The sequence below is a fragment of the Arvicanthis niloticus genome, chromosome 28, assembly GCF_011762505.2.
Source record: "Arvicanthis niloticus isolate mArvNil1 chromosome 28, mArvNil1.pat.X, whole genome shotgun sequence".
Lineage (NCBI taxonomy): Eukaryota > Metazoa > Chordata > Mammalia > Rodentia > Muridae > Arvicanthis > Arvicanthis niloticus.
The window spans coordinates 10,576,617-10,592,697 of record NC_133436.1 but is presented as its reverse complement, the minus strand read 5'-3'; the positions used below and the strand labels follow the sequence as shown (position 1 = coordinate 10,592,697).

Genomic DNA, 16,081 nt, shown 5'->3' with positions numbered 1-16,081 from the left:
TCTCAGGGCTTATTAACACTGGCTCCAAGGCTACCCCGGGGTTTGCTTGGGATCCTTAGTAGCCTGCTGGCAGGCCGGGAGGACGATGTGCCAATGGCGATATTGAGTAAATGGTCATTGAGGGAAGGAGGCTAGTGGGAAGTAGCCAAGTTTTCAGCCTCTCAAAGGGAGACCTGAGACACATGACATCATCTTTTAAAATGAAGCCAGCCCTTTTGCCTCTGTGCTTTTTCTGAGCACTCTATAAAGGCCTGGGCACCTTCAGGGTGGAGACGGAGATCTATACTCGTTTGATATTCTCCAGCTCTCAGCGTATTACCTGGTCATGTATAATAAATGCCCATCCGAGGAACGGGTAAATGGAAGGATTAGTTTTTGCAGCAATTAAATGCGTGTATTAGCTCAGACCTGCATTCAGGTCGTAAAGCACTTCTTATCTGTGTGAGCTTGGTGTCTGTCATATAGCCTCTTGTTACCTCGTTCCCCCCAACTGTTAACTATGGAAACAGTACCTCACTGTGAAAATTGAATGAAGAGGGGTGTGTGTGTGTGTGTGTGTTTGATGGAGTTATCATAGTGTCTGGTACACAAAATATGTGTTTTAATTGCTGTCACCATTGATTCTAGTAGTTTTTAAGCATTATTCTATGAACAGTTAGAGTTGCTCAATTTCTCCCTTTGGAGATTATATCTCTGAAAGTCTGGGACAGCATGAGGTTTCCAATGCTTGCCTGGGTAGAGGACCACTGCTCTATTTCTGTCCAGGTGGAGTCACACAGAGTGTGTTTGGCCTTTGGGTTCCCTAGAAGCCTAGTTTCAAAGTCTGAGGAGGCCCCTTGAGTGGGCAAATGCTGTGCTAACATGTTCAAAGACTTAAGGACTTACACTTTTCCTTTCCTGTCATATATAATAATAGTGACCATAGCTGCTAACATATTGGATGCTATATATGATATATATATATATATATATATATATGATATATGATATATATATATATATATATATATATATATATATATATATATCCCCCTGCTATATCTTTTTCGGGTGCTGATAGTCCATCAGGTGATACCGTTCAGAGCTGGCAGAACCTTTAAACTGTGAAGCCCAGTAGGGAACCCTTAAGTCATTGAGGGGTGTGCTCTATAAATCCAGCTTTGGCTAATTCAAGAGGAACCATGGGACCACAGCCTCTTAAAGCTCTTCCTATCCTTGCTCTGTTCAAGACAGGAGCAGATGCCAGGTGTGGTGGTGCATGCAGGTGTGTTTCAGAGCAGCCTAGTCTACATAGGAAGTTCCAGGCTAGTCAGCACTACATAGGAAGACCCTATTAAAAGAAAAAGATGGGTTTGCTCTGCTACCTGTTCTCATCATGATATGGATGGGAAAGGACCCTTTCCCACAGTTGTCTTGCTTGTTCATTTGCATGGATGGGACAGAATCCACCTAATCTGGACCAACACATCATGACTAGAGTCTCCAAAACTCTGAGCAAAGATAGACTTCTTTTCTTTATATGTTAATTATCTCCAGGGCTTTGTTGCAGTGATTGATGGAGAGCTGTCAAACAAAGTACAGCACTGCACTTAAAGTTTCAAATGTTTTGTTTCATTTAAGCCTCTCTATAAACCCAGAACAAATAACATACTTAAGTGCACACAGCTATTGAAGGGCGGAGCCTGGCTTTTCAAAGCAGGTTCTTCCTTACCTGATGAACAGGTACTCTTCATCTGAGATTAATTACTGGCATTACCTAGAAGAACTTGGTGATCACAGGTTTTCATTTCAGAGCTTCTGAGCCAAGAAGAACTTTCGTGTCTGCAAATGGAGAATGGAGAGCTTTTTACGATTTCTTTCTTTGCTGTGTCCCACCAAAAGCTCAGACACATTTGATTTTAAGGATTATGTTATTCTTTACCCCAAGGGCTTGAAGGGAGACTGTGTTTAAATCTAGGGAACTTGCAGAGCCCTGTACCCCAAAGCCTGCATCATTGTATGAGTGCCTCCAACCTGTGTGACCCCTATCTGGTTTTATAAAGGTACTGGCACTGTGGCTGGCTCTGTGGCTGCTTTCCAGAGCCTCAGAAGCCCTTAAAGATCAAGGACAGAAATTCCTGGCTCTGTGACTGGGACCACATTCCAAGCATCCCAGTGAGAACACCAAAAGGAAACATTTCTTAGAGATAGTGTCATACAAGGTCTTCTGTGTCTACAGTGCTCAAAATCAGGAAGGTCATTTTCAAGTCAATGGGTGGGCCTGTTTTATGAATCTTTGCAATTTAATTTTGTTTTCATTTCATGTGCCTATGTGAGTATATGCTTTCTCTCTCTTTCTCTCTCTCTCTGTCTCTGTCTCTCTGTCTCTCTGTCTCTCTGTCTCTCTGTCTCTCTGTCTCTCTCTCTCTCTCTGTGTGTGTGTGTGTGTGTGTGTGTGTGTGTGTGTACATGCACACAGGTATCCAAGGAGGTCCATGGAGGTGTGGGATTCCTTGCAACTGGAGTTACAAGTGGCTGTGAGGCACCTTTCATGGATGCTGGAACCAAACGTGTCATCTGGAAGAGCAGCGAGTGCTCTCAGCCCCTGGAGCCACTCCAGCAGGGCAGGCTGCTCTTGGACTTTCAACATTCCACTTCCGTTTGTCTCTGTGGGAAAACAGAGGCAAGCGCTGCATAGGTGATTTGCAAGCTGCAGACTTGTCTCCTGCCAGACGGCAGGCTTTTCCTCTGCATAGCCAGACAGCATTTCCTCGTTTCCTCCAGTGGGACACAGAGATGAGAGCATCGAAAGGTTTTGGTGCTTCCTGCAAAGCTAGCACAAGTATCATCTCAACGGATGCACCATTTCCTTTTAGAGAAATGTACTAGGATGTCATGCAGGAGGGGGATGCTGGGAAAGGGAGTTTGTCCAACACAGACATTGTTGCTATTTTGGTGTTTGATTGAGTCAGCTAAAAGTCTACACTAGCAGTGAATCTGACCACATTCTTATTTCAAATTCTTTGGCGCCTGTATCTCCCGTTTCAAATTTAGACAGCAAGAAGCCTACTTAGCTCTAGCTAGTTTTACCATTTTTTTTAAGATATTTATTTGTTGTTTCAATTATTGTGTGTTTAAAGTCTGGGGTGAAAATTTTAAAATCCAGCAAGGGTCATGTATTGGTCACACTGGTCTTACTGTCGCTTGATGTGAAATAGTTGTTGCAACTCTAGGGCAGAGGTCTCTAAAGTTATTGCCTAATGAAGGGGACAAACAGAGAAATATCTGCTGGATCTGAGTCACAAAGTTTCCTGTGAGGGAAAAGGGAAATGAGTTTTCTGTCTGTGATCCTCTTCTTTCTACCATAGTAAGCAAAATACCAAGTAATGTTCATATGTTTATATAATGTTGGAAAATATTATACAAGGGACCAAGCATTAATTTAGAGAGAGGGAGAGTAAAGGAGACATGTACTTTAAAAAACATTCTACCTTGTTTAAAAGACATTTTTCCCCCCGGTTTAAATAGGAGTGTTCTACAGGCTTCCAGGATAGTTCATCCAACTGGATCCTGGTGACAACATTCTTAGGAAACAAAGAGCAAGAAGTGTTCTCATGTGGAGAAAGCCTGGGACAGCTGGTGAGCCCACGTGGTGCTGGCCTTCCCCCCCCCCCCCCGTTCAGGCCTCTTGGATTCTTCCAGCATCTATGCACCAGCTCCCCCGACCTGTCTCTACCTTGTAGTGTACTACAACAACCAATACAATACAGGCAACGTCAACCACAAGTACAGCCCCTAAGGTGAGCCAAAGCTGGGGGGCTCATTAGTCACTTTCAGTATCCTGTTCCTTGTCTTTCAGAATCCCGTTCTGTAGTTGTCCCAGGTTGACTAATGTGTCTGTCTTCAGCTCAGTAAATGAAAGTTGCTATTTCAGAGTCTTCTTTTCCATTTTTCTTTACTGAAGAGAGTGTTTTTTTCCTGGCTCTTTCTACGAGATCCGTTGAATTGTTACTCTTAATGATCATCCAGGAATCCTCCTGACAACTGTTATAGTTCATAATTTACTAGCCATTTTCCTACAAAAGAGCATAGATATCGTTTCCTTCAGCTGCCTTCTTCTCTCGTGTGAGGGTCCATTGTATAGGACAACTGTTCCAGCTAAATCGTTAGCATTGTTAGCGGTTCTACTTGGCCCCACTCCCAACAAATCACCACAGCTGGGCCTGTGGGCTATTTTCATTCCTCAGAGAAGGAGGGGTCATAGGAGCCTCACCTGAGGGTCCAGGCACCCCTCCCAACAAGTTGTAAACTATACTGCCTTAATTACATGTGGTCTTGGGGAGAGGGGATAGAGTATGGATGGGGAAGGATGGGGGAGGGGTTCCATCTATGCAGTCCGTGCTAGATGCAGTGCAGAGTCTCCAGTGTGGCTATTTTAAGATCCTCTATGCTCCTGCCATAAGGCTTACCCTAAGCTCTGTAATAAGATCATTGGTCCCCAGGGTGAACTCCAGAGTGGTCAGACATATTTACTGTAAAAAATATTGCCAGACTTTCTTGGACCCGCCAGTGAATAAATAATGACACAGAGACTTATTAATTTTATTATAGCTTAGGCCTAGCTTAGGCAATCCCCTGCTAGCTCATCTAACTTAATTATATTTCGACTAGCCTAGTCCACATCCTGCCACATGGTCTGTTACCTCTGTCTCTCTTTCTATGTGTCTCTCCTGATATGCCCTACTGATAATCTCCCAGCAACCCTCTCTCAGACCTGAAGTCCTGCCTTCCCTTTCTTGCCCAGCTATGTCCAACCAACAACCTCTACCACCACCACCACTAGCTCCTCCTCCTTTACCACCCTCTCCTCTTGCCTCCTTCCTTCCCTTTCCCTCTCTCCGACTCCCCTTTTTTCTCCTGGTAAAATTTGCTGGCTCAGATTCTTCTCCCAGCAACCCTCTCTCAGACTGGAAGTCCTGCCTTCCCTTTCTTGCCCAGCTATTGGCAGACAGCTTTATATTAAGCCAATCAGCAAGTCAGGAAGGTGTATGTTTATGAACTACTGAGGCAGGTAATGAGCCATAAGAATAACAATACCAAAATCTGGTTAGCATTCAGCTCTCTGCTGGTACAGAATTAACAACTGAATAATACAAGGAGAACCTTCTTCCATAGTGCACCCCAACCAAAAAAAAATCTATGGTATCAACCACATATGTCACTAAGTGGTTGTTATATATAATTTAATTACAGTAATGATCATATCCTAACAGGATTTACCAAAGACTATAAACTATATAACGTGTCTGGAAATCATAGCACTTGGGAGGTAGAGGCTTTGGCAGCTTAGTGAATTCAAAGCTAGCTTGAGTTACAGAAGACCCTGTGTCAAAACAGAGCAAAGCAAAGTAAGCTTCAGTCTTGTGTGACGAGTAACCACACAAACCAGTAAAATCTTTCTTGCCAAAATACTAATGTTGACACTGACGTCACTTTTCCTACCCACATGTGATTATCTAGCATCTTTTATGGTCCTGGGTTCTGGGTTTACTCTGGGGAAGTGTGAAAACACAGTGCTTTGCTTCTCAGACCTTATAGAGCCAGGCTTTACCATGCTAGGTAGCAGGCTTCCTTAGAACATCACTGCGTTAGTTGTTGACATTTGTTTTAAACAAGTGTCTTCTACTTTGTAACTCCATCAGGAAAGTGTGATTTGTTCCTGGCTTAAAAAAATCTGCAGGGTTTCAGCTCTGAATGTCAACTGTCACATGGGAGGCTGTGGAAGGCAAGGAGATGGGGGTGCATACGTACCGAGCCTGGCTGTGTGGGCTCAGAATGCAGAGGGCACAGGTAGAGAAGAGACTGGTTGCAGAAGTGGGTGTGGCAACCAGGACCCAAGTCAAACACCTAGAAGCAAGTAGGCTTATCCCGAGGGATAAAAACTCACGTTAGGGGTCATGGCAACAGAGGCTGCCAAGCAGAAGTGCTCCTGTAAGACGAAGTAAAATGTCTAAACATAACGTAGTGTCATGGATTCCAGTGCAGTGGAGGGAGTTCCAAATCTAAGCAGGAACACTGGTGTCACATTGGTTCATAGGTAGCAGGTCCCAACCCTAGGCAGAACCAATGACCTACAGATAGTAACTGATAAGTGTAAGACACAGATGAAGTTAAATAGTCCAGCGCTCCAAGGGAAGCCACATAGGAAACATATTTTCAGTGAGGTTAGAATGGAGACTGGCTCAGCCTTACAGGAGCAGAGGCTCCAACTGGTGGAGGGACTTGCCTGCAGTTGGCTGCTTGTTTGTTTATCTGTATGTTGGGGGGGGGTCTATGGAGACCTGAAATTCAGCTTGAATTCTGTTCACCAAGCCATGTGCTCTGGAGGGAGCTGCACATGGACACCTTGGAGAAGGGACACCTTTTCTGGTTCACAAGACAGTAACTAACTCCTGGGCAAGTATTGGCTTTGGGGAAGTGATAAGTTTGTATTGTAGGGCTAGAAGTCAATTTCAAATTCAACTGTTAGGAATATATCATTATATCCCTTACTTTAAATGTATTTATTCTATCTATCTATCTATCTATCTATCTATCTATCTATCTATCTATCCACACATGCATGGACACACACACACACACACACACACACACACACACACACACACGAGAAAGATTCCACAGTGTTCCTCCCAGAGGCTCAGAAGCAAATGTTGAGTTAAGGAACCACTAATGTTTGCATAGATTCAAAGTGCCTTTGGAATCCAGAGAAACCGACTTTAAAGGGTCTCTTCTCTTGCATTTTTATTATTTGAGTGGGGGGCATAATGTAGGCTTTGGACAGGTGTTTTGTTTGTTTGCTAGTTTTATAATTTTGGCTCACCCATTCGTCCCCTCTGCATCACCAAAGAAGTGTCCACAGTCAAGTAATGCTTTACTGAATTGGGCACCTCTGCTTTACTCTTGTTTGTGAAGTGATACTCTCTGAGAATAGGATGATACAGCCCAACAGAATATTTCAGTCTGCAGTAAATTACATGCAGCTAGACACTGGTATTTTATTTAGGTCAACTGTGCAGGGCCCAATGCCCTTTTTAAAACATTTGAAACATTTCATGGACTCATTGCTGAGTGCGCTATAAATAAAGGCAACCTCAAATTGTGTGAGGGGATACACCAGAGCCAGCTCCATGGACAGTGACTCTTCCAAGGTGATTTAAAAAAAAAAAAAAAACAACAACAACAACCTGGGTTGATTGTTGGGAATCCAAGGTCAAGTCCCCAGCCCTGCCAGTGACGGAGATCAGTCTGTCTCCACATCTGTCTGTATGGGCTCTGTTTTCTTTCTCTGTACTTTTGAGGGAATCACAGCTCTTTTCAAGTATCTTCTTGGGGTATGCCAGTTTGTGAACCTGTTGTGTTACCTGGAAACACACACACTCACCCACTTCTCTCTACACCTCACAATAGCTCATAATTAAGTTTGACAAACAGAAGTGAATGAATTTCTTACCCAGGGCGTCTCCAGGCCTTCAGGATGAGAGCATGGGAAGCCATGACTCTGTCGTTTGACCAAAAGTCCTTTGTTCAGGGGGAAGCTCATGGACTCATGCATCCTTGTGTGTGGTCCCAGAAAATATAAAACTAGTCGGTGGCTAGGATTCTTCAAAGTCCCCAAACTCCATAATGGATATCTTTTTTACCAGAGGGGAGGGGGAGAGGCCACTTCCTGTCCTGTAGCTCCTATCACATCTAAAATTCAAAGGTGCCACCACCGTGAAATTTTTTTGGGCCAGAAAGGTTGTGGGACTAGCAAAGGCCAGATTTCATGAAAGGGCTAGGAACTGTCCTTCTAACCTGAAACAAACATACTGACTCTCTTCCTCAGATCAGGTCACTGAGTTTTTAGTGTACTTAGAGTCTAAGAGATGAAGTTTTATAGGGGAATGGGCAAGCAAAATAGTTTGCTTCCTTCCGATCCATTAGGAAGGAAAAAACGTCGCCCCCAAAGCCTGTTCTAAATAGTGGTATTGAGAAGCCAAAATAGACTGACACACAGTAGAATTAGATGCCCTACTTCAAGCCCGGCCTTATTTGGCTGCTGCTTCCAGAGCTGCTTGACTATGGTAATGAGAATGACCTTGGAGCCTGCAGCTGGTCATCTCCAATCTAGGGAAGACTGTGCTTCAATTCCTTACATGGCAAATGGAGCCCTGGGCCCACCATGCTTTGGGCATACCCCCTCCCTTTCACCAATCCTGAATTCATTGGGCATTCTGCTGTGATGGGAGCACCATGTGGGAAATCCAACTCCACCCTGAGCTTCTGAGGACAACAACTGGCAGTCCCAGTTACAGATGTTTTCTCGAGACTCATGACCTGCGACAACCCACTGTCCTGGATAAAGCAAATCGATCAGAGTCACCACCAGATCCAAAGGCAGTCACCTGTAACCCAGAAACTTCACCCAATGGGCAACCATGTGCTTTGGGGGATTCATTAGATCTGTAATGTCTTGGCTATGTCTTCTGTCATACAGGTCGACCTGTTCATTTCCCACTAAGTGTTTCTGAAGTTGTTCTGTGTGGGCTCCTGCCCAGATCTACCTTTTCTGGCTTTGAAATTTGTTATCAGTCGTCTCCAGGAATCTCACTGGCTCTTATGGAATCTTTGCTAGAATGGGGAGACAAACCCTTCCTCATGTAAATGCATCTCTGCGATTGGATCCTTGCATAGAGGGCAAGGACAGAGTAGGCCCAGGGCAGCAGGCAGCTCTCACACCCACTTACACCACCAGCTTCCCTGGTCACACATCATCGGGAAGCCGAGGTCTTCACAAGGCCATTGAATGGTTAGCTCTCGTTCCACATATTGCTTTCGGTTAGTTTGGACATCTCTGCTCTGCTCCCAGACATTCCCAAACTTGCATTTGGGAATTCCCAGTCCTTTGGGAATTACACTGCTAGAGAATCAGATCTTCTAGGTCTTTATTTGGCCATATGCAATGCCATCCTACTCTGGGCATGACACCCAGGATGGACCATGTGATGGATGGGTCTGGCAATACTGATGCACCACAAAGTGCATCTGCTCTTCACGGAACACACCATCCTTGCCACCACTCTTCATATTAGTAATAAGGCTGCCTGCAAAGCTAGAAAGCACTGGTTCAGAGGGTGCCCTGTGTATCATGAACAATAGCACTCGAGGCTGTACCACAGTCTCTCTCTCTCTCTCTCTCTCTCTCTCTCTCTCTCTCTCTCTCTCTCTCTCTCTCTCTCTCTCCAGTCATGGCCATTTCAACATGATTATGGGCAACTAGCAGGTAGCAAACTGGATCAGAACAATAAGTAACCAAATGGATTCAAGTGTATCTGATAATAAGGAACACAGGTAGTGTGTCCTCAACGCAGTGGAGGAAATTTAAAAAACGTATTGTGCAGTTGTCTAATTATCTAGGAAAAAATTTTGATTTGTGTCTCATAGAACAATTATAGAAACTCATAGAAACTATTAAGTGAAAGGAAGAAATGGATATGTATCAATTGGAACATACTCTTGGACTGGGAAACTTTCTAAGCACGAGCTCAAGTAAATAAATATAGACTAACTTGGCTACGTAAAGATTTGGAAAGCTCTCTGGCAGATGGAATTTGTGCCTTTAATCTTGCTTCTCCTTTGCATTGGGAGTGGCAAGTTCCAGCCATGGGACATAAACCGGCTTACCTGGTGTTATCTCTTCCTCTCTTTTCCTGGATCACAGGCATGATGGCTAACACTATAGCAGCCTCCAAGCTGAAAATTAGGAGATGCCAAAAGAGGGTGGGGATGTGAGCCTTTCACACTGCCAGCCGTGTGTGACTCGGTCCTAGCAGCAGCTACCCACTGGACATTTGATGTGTGAGACACTAAGTCCCCTCATGTCAGACAGTAGAGCTGGGCTTTCTGTTGCTTGGCATCAGATTCATTCCTCCCTGATTCCAAATTTATGGAGAAACACCACATTGTAGAAAAAATGCAAACAGAAAAAGTGCTTGCAATGTGCATGACCAAAGTAATTTTCCCTCTAAACATGCAAACTTCTATAAATAACAAGATGTAGTTTAACCCTAAAAGAGCAAAGAGTATGAATAAGGACATAAAACAATAAGTAACTCAAATAGTCTGTTCAGTAAAAACCTCAGCTTTACTAGTATTAGGAAAATTCAAGTTAAAGCAACACTGTAATGATTTGCCACCAACAAACACTGCAATGCCGGAAGAACTGTGCTATCTTCCAGAAAGCCATCTGGCAAAATGAAATGCAAGTTTGGGAATGTCCATCCCATTTTGTCAGGACACGGTTCAGGAAGACTGTAAGGAGAATCCTGGGGGCCTGTGAGAACACTCCATGAAAGCGAGAATCCTGTGACCTCGGTTTCTTCAGAACGAAGAATTGTTCTTGGAATGTGTTTCACGATTTTCCCAGGTGTAGTGGATTAAGTGAGTTTACTTCAGATTATTCATTTCAACTGAATAATGTCATTTGTTTATATGCCTCTATGGAAAAACATGTTTTTGCCACATGGGACTGTCCTTATGGTTATATACAGCTTGAACTCATGAGAACTTTACTCAGGTGACACTTCTTAATCCTCAGAGTATAAACCGTCTGATCCTCTGAATAAAGCTGCCTATTGCGTGAGACTTTAGTCTGCCTTGTTCATCTGCTCCAAAAACAATCTTTTGGGAACCACCCTTAGGGAAGTGGTGTGGAGTGGTGGTTGATGAAATGCAAATATTTTCTGTGAGGATTCTGCAGAAGTGCTGTGGGCAATTACAAAACAGTGGGAGATGTGGGCAGTAAGAGAGCCCTGGTTAGATGGATCATAGGACTGCCCCAGTACCCCCAAAATGCAGCTGTTTCTCTACAGCTGGAGTTCCTTTGTTGACATGCAACAATGTTCATTATTCATGATTAAGTGAACAGCAGGTGTGCTGGAGAGATGGCTCAGTGGTTAAGAGCACTGACTGCTCTTCCAGAGGTCCTGAGTTCAATTCCCAGTAACCACATGATGGCTCACAACCATCTGTAATGGGATCTGATGCCCTCAGATCTGGTGCATCTGAAGAGAGCAATAGTGTACTCATATGCATAAAATAAATAATCTTAAATAAATAAGTGAATAGCAGGTTGGCAGACATCAAAAAGGACGAAATAATTTTCATTATTGAGTTTACTTATTTATGTGTGTCATGAATAGCATGAAAGAATATATGTTAAGACCTTTCACATTATTCCTGGGCTTGGACCATAATTCCTGCTTATTACTGATATATAAACATGTGTTGGTAACGGGCTGGCAAGATGGCTCAGTGGGCAGAGGCACTCAAAGATGAGCCTCCAATCTAAGTTCAGTCCCTGAGTTTGACAGGGTGGAAGGAGAGAACCAACTCCCACAGACTGTCTTCTGACTGCCACATGAGCGCGCGCGCGCGCGCGCGCACACACACACACACAGAGACATACACACACACAGACACACAAACACACACAAATGAATGTGATAACAAAAGATTTAAAACATAATTTTTTTAGGCTGGGGATGCTAGCTCACCACCATAATAACGGAACATGGAGGAGACGCAGGAGGGATATGAGTTTGAGGCCAATCTTGTATACATAGAAAGATCAGGGCCAGTTATACACACACAGACACACACAGTGACACATGACTCTCTCAGCAACAATAAAACATGTATTACTTTTGAGCTGGAAAAACTCCTACATCAGTTCTCGGTGAGCACAGGGAATTAGAACTGATTGTTTTAATGGAGTCGAGCTGAGATAAAGCGAGGTGTTTGACCCATATTGAGGATATGAGACTATTCCAAGCTGCCCTTGCAGCTTCCTCCCCAGTGTAATTAATACAGTGAGCACAGATGGAGTGTGCTTACCCATCAGCTTCTGCCGACACGTTCTTTCCTGGATGGTGGGCAGTGAACAGTGCTGTGTGCTGTCTCCCCGAGGCTCAGTCATCCCATTCTGGGGATCCTTCTGCGTTCAAGGATCCCTGCAGTTCTCTGTCATGGTCTACAGCCAGTGATTTAAAATTCAACCCTCCAAAGAATAATTTTATTTCTCTTCACTTCCAAGATTTGGGCTGGAAGCCATGAAACTATATAGGCCCTTAATACTGGTGGAAGTCTCCACATCGGACTCCCCTGGGCAGGTAAGTGAGTATTTTGTCTTAAGAGCAGGAGAGACAGGTAAATTTCTCCACAGCTGGCTTCAGCCAGCCCCTGTGCTGACTTAACCATTTTCTAACTTACTGCTTTTTTCCTAATGCATCAAACCAGGAACAAGAACTTCATCTCGGTTACTGGATGCCGCAATCTTGCTACCACACAATACTGAAAGTGACCATTTCCTTTATGGAGGTCATGAGTTTGACCTTTCAAAAATCACATGTGCCAGCTGGAATTTCTCCAGCATTTCTTTTTTCTAATGAAGCAAAGTTTTATTATTATTATTATTAAACTAAGAGCAGAATTGATGGGGGGAGGGGAAGTAGGTTGCATGGTTGGGGTGGATATTGAAATTTATTATAATTACACCTGTTCCCCAGGGGCCCATCAGAAAGTGGAAAACCCCTCAGCGAGGCTAGCAGAAGCCTCTCTCACAAAGGCACTCTTTACAGTGTTTTTGGCAGGGCTCAGGGAACCCAGGAAGGTGAGGGCAGAAACTCTCAATTGTAGGGGGACCTAAGAGACTGTGACCTTCAGGAAAACAGGTGTGGGTAGGGCTGAACAGCAACACCTAGTTATGTCCCTTGCTGAAGCAGGATGCCATCACAGGAAGGATGACATCTCTTCCAGAGCAGGGGCTAGAGCATAAGAGGAGCACGGGGGGAGGGGGGGGAAATACTCTGTTTCAAGCCCTCTGCCGATCCCTGCTGCTTCCCGTTGGCCAAAGACTAGGAGGAATCAGCTGAGAGGGACCTCGGACGGTTTGTACGGGGAGTGAAAGGCAGGGAAAGTAATGGACGGGGGGGGGGGGGGGGGATTCTCCCCGACTCAAGGTGACATTTCAAATACAGGGTTGCCATTGCTCCCCTGTGTCTCCTCCAGGTTCAGGTATGTTTGTAATAATTCAGAAGTTTCAAGAGACACTGAAAAGGCCCGGGAGAACCCCAGTGAAACACACCTTTCACTGAACATTTGTGCCTCCCAAAATTCAGGCACTAAAGCCCTTACCTCTGATATGGGCGCGAACGCTCTGGAAGGTGATTAGTTTAAGTGTGGTTATGAGGGTGAGGCCCCCCCCCAAGGAAGGGATTTGAAAAGAGATACCAGAGGAATCTCATTCCTGTCACCATGCAGAGACTCATATGCAAGAAGATGGCCATTTACAACCCAGGAAGTGAGCTCTCACAAGAACCAAACCATGCTGGTATCCCAAGTTCAAGCCTTTATCCTGTTGAATCATGAGAAATAAATTTCTGTCAAGTCAGTCTACAGAATTTTGTTATGGCAGCCTGAACTGAGGAAAACAGGCATGCATGTATGGACGATAGTAGCAGCTACTGTTTCTTGTGCACGCCCAGTCACAGTGTCCAGTGATTATATGCATGGGTTCCTTCAATCCCAGCACCTGCCACAGAGACACTGCTATCCCCCCTTGATATAAGAGGCCCCCGTTGTCTAAGGTATTGTTTCTCATTTCCTCCAAGCCATGCCTCCAGCCAGGTGAAGGTACAATCGTTAGTTACAATGGTCTGGAAACCACCGTTACAAACAGATGAGGTAGGTGTTATTCTGGAGTTAACGTCAGGTCTCTTGCAGAAGAAACAGTGAGATCAGCTGAGGTCCTGGGAACGGAGGAGCTGGTTGGTGTTGACAAATCCAGGGCGTGGCACTCTTCTTTCCTCCCATGCCGGTCTTCCTGGAGATGACATCTTCATCAGCATCTCCTTGTTTTAATCGGCAAACAAAAATTCTATGTGAGCAATATGACGCTTTGAAGTATCAATGTATGTATGCAGCGACACAGCTGACTTGAGCTAGTTAACATAAGCACCATTACATGAAGCTCTAGAAGACACTTGCAGTTACTGACAGGCTCGGACACACTAGGACAAAGACAGGGCCAGGGAGGTGGCTCAGCTGATAAAGTGCTTGTCACACAAGTTTGAGAACCCGAGTCACATATCTTTAGTACCCATGTAAAAATCTAGGTCCCGGGGCAAGCACCTGCCATCCCAGTTCTGGGAAGCCATAGACTGGAGGACATGATGATGGTGTGAGGACATTGGCCAGCCAAGCAAGCTGAAGCAGCCAGCTGTGGGTTCACTGAGAGACCCTGACTCAAAAAAATAAGGTAGAGAGACTGAGGGAGGCACCCAACATTTACCTCTGGCATCCATGCGTAGGTACACACACACACACACACACACACACACGAGGGGGGGAGAGGAAGACGGGGAAAGAAGGGAAGAGGGAGACAGAGAACACAGGCAGCCCACCTTGCAATTCCACTTATAATGTGTAATTAAGTAATTGATTTTAGATGTGATTTTAAAATTAAGTTTAAGATTTGATTAAATGTATAAATAGCATTGGAATGTTTAAGGGAACCGAGAGTCAGTATTATTTATAGATTCCGTTTGTTAGATTTATGACTATCGCTTAAGTGCCTGGAACGGTTTTGCTCCTTAGGCCAGGCATTTGCAGCAGTCCAGAGGAAAAGGGAATGTATTCAACTTATAACTGCAATTTAATATTGTCGAGGGGGGCTTAATTAACTACAACGTAAACGGGAATGGTTGTTCAAGGGAGTTTGCGCTGTTCAGTTTGAGTCATGGATGAAAGAAATCGGAAACTATTCTTGCTTTGCTACACCGTTAAGCTAAGAGTCACGATTTGGAGTCACTAAAGGAGTTGCTCAGGTTTTAGAATACACCATGCTCTGGTGGTAGTTGTGGCTTGGTGGCAGAATGTTTGCTTAGCATGTATCAAGTCTCCTGCTTGATCCCCAACCCTACACAATATAAATGAAAAGTACATTGGAGAGCTAGAGGCGTAGCTCAGTTGGTAGAGTGCTTGCCTGGAGTAGCACGCATCCAGCCCTGGGCTTCATCCCCAGCACTGTACACACAGGATGTGATGGAACCTATCTGTAATCCCAGTGCTGGGGAGGCCAAGGACATCTTGGGCTGTACAGGGAATCAAAGGCCAGTCTAGATATGTGAGCCCCTGTCTCAGACAACAAGGCAATCAAGACTGACATGCATTTCCTCTGTCACACTTTCCTCCAGCATGTCCCCAGAGCTCCCGTGGGAAGCATCACTGCCTCGGTCTATAAGGGCCGAGGAGAGATGCTGCTAATTACAAGATCAAAAGGAACATTGACTTTGCATCTGTGTGCCATTCCCTGTAAGGAATCTACACACACACACAAAGACACACACACACACACAAAGAGAGAGAGAGAGACAGAGAAGAGACAGAGAGACAGAGATAAAGAGAGACAGACACAGAGACAGTCACAGAGAGACAGACAGACACAGAAACACAAAGACAGAGAGAAGAGAGAGAGACAGAGAGACAGAGAAAGAAAGAGGGAGAGATAGAGACAAAGAGACAGAGAGACATGGAGACAGAGAGAACATCTCCCAAGCAGCAAGGGTCAGCAGGAAGCTGACCACAGCGAACAGGACCTGAAACACACCTTAAACCTCTTCCACTCTACGTTTTTGCCACACCGACGCCTGGTCCTAGAGAACTGGCTATGCTGTTTGTCTAGTGCTACCCCGACACCAATACCACTTCATGTCAATTTTATACAAAAGCCTCAAGGAGCTATGGCTCTTATTTAAGCGGCTAAGTATCATTCAGCTTTCAATGATGTAGCAGTCTGGAGTAGTGGGTCTCAGCCTGTGGGGTGTGACCCCTGAGGTTGAATGACCCTTTCATAGGGATCACATATCAGACACCCTGCCTTATCAGATACTCACATTACGATTCACAACAGTGTCAAGACTGCTGCTGTGAGGCAGCAATGACAATAATTTTATGGTTGAGGGGGTGTCACCATAACATGAGGAGCTGTATTAAATAAGGT

At 44.7% G+C, this 16,081-nt stretch overlaps 1 long non-coding RNA gene across 1 annotated transcript; it reads right to left on the bottom strand.

Annotated features, from left to right (window-relative positions):
* Positions 1–1,711: 1,711 nt before the first annotated feature.
* On the bottom strand, positions 1,712–12,300 carry LOC143440081 (uncharacterized). The gene is made up of 2 exons (XR_013107972.1): positions 11,917–12,300; positions 1,712–1,821 (listed from the first exon to the last, which is right to left on the bottom strand). It is a non-coding gene; the product is annotated as an uncharacterized LOC143440081 (long non-coding RNA).
* Between the last annotated feature and the right edge of the window lie 3,781 nt (positions 12,301–16,081).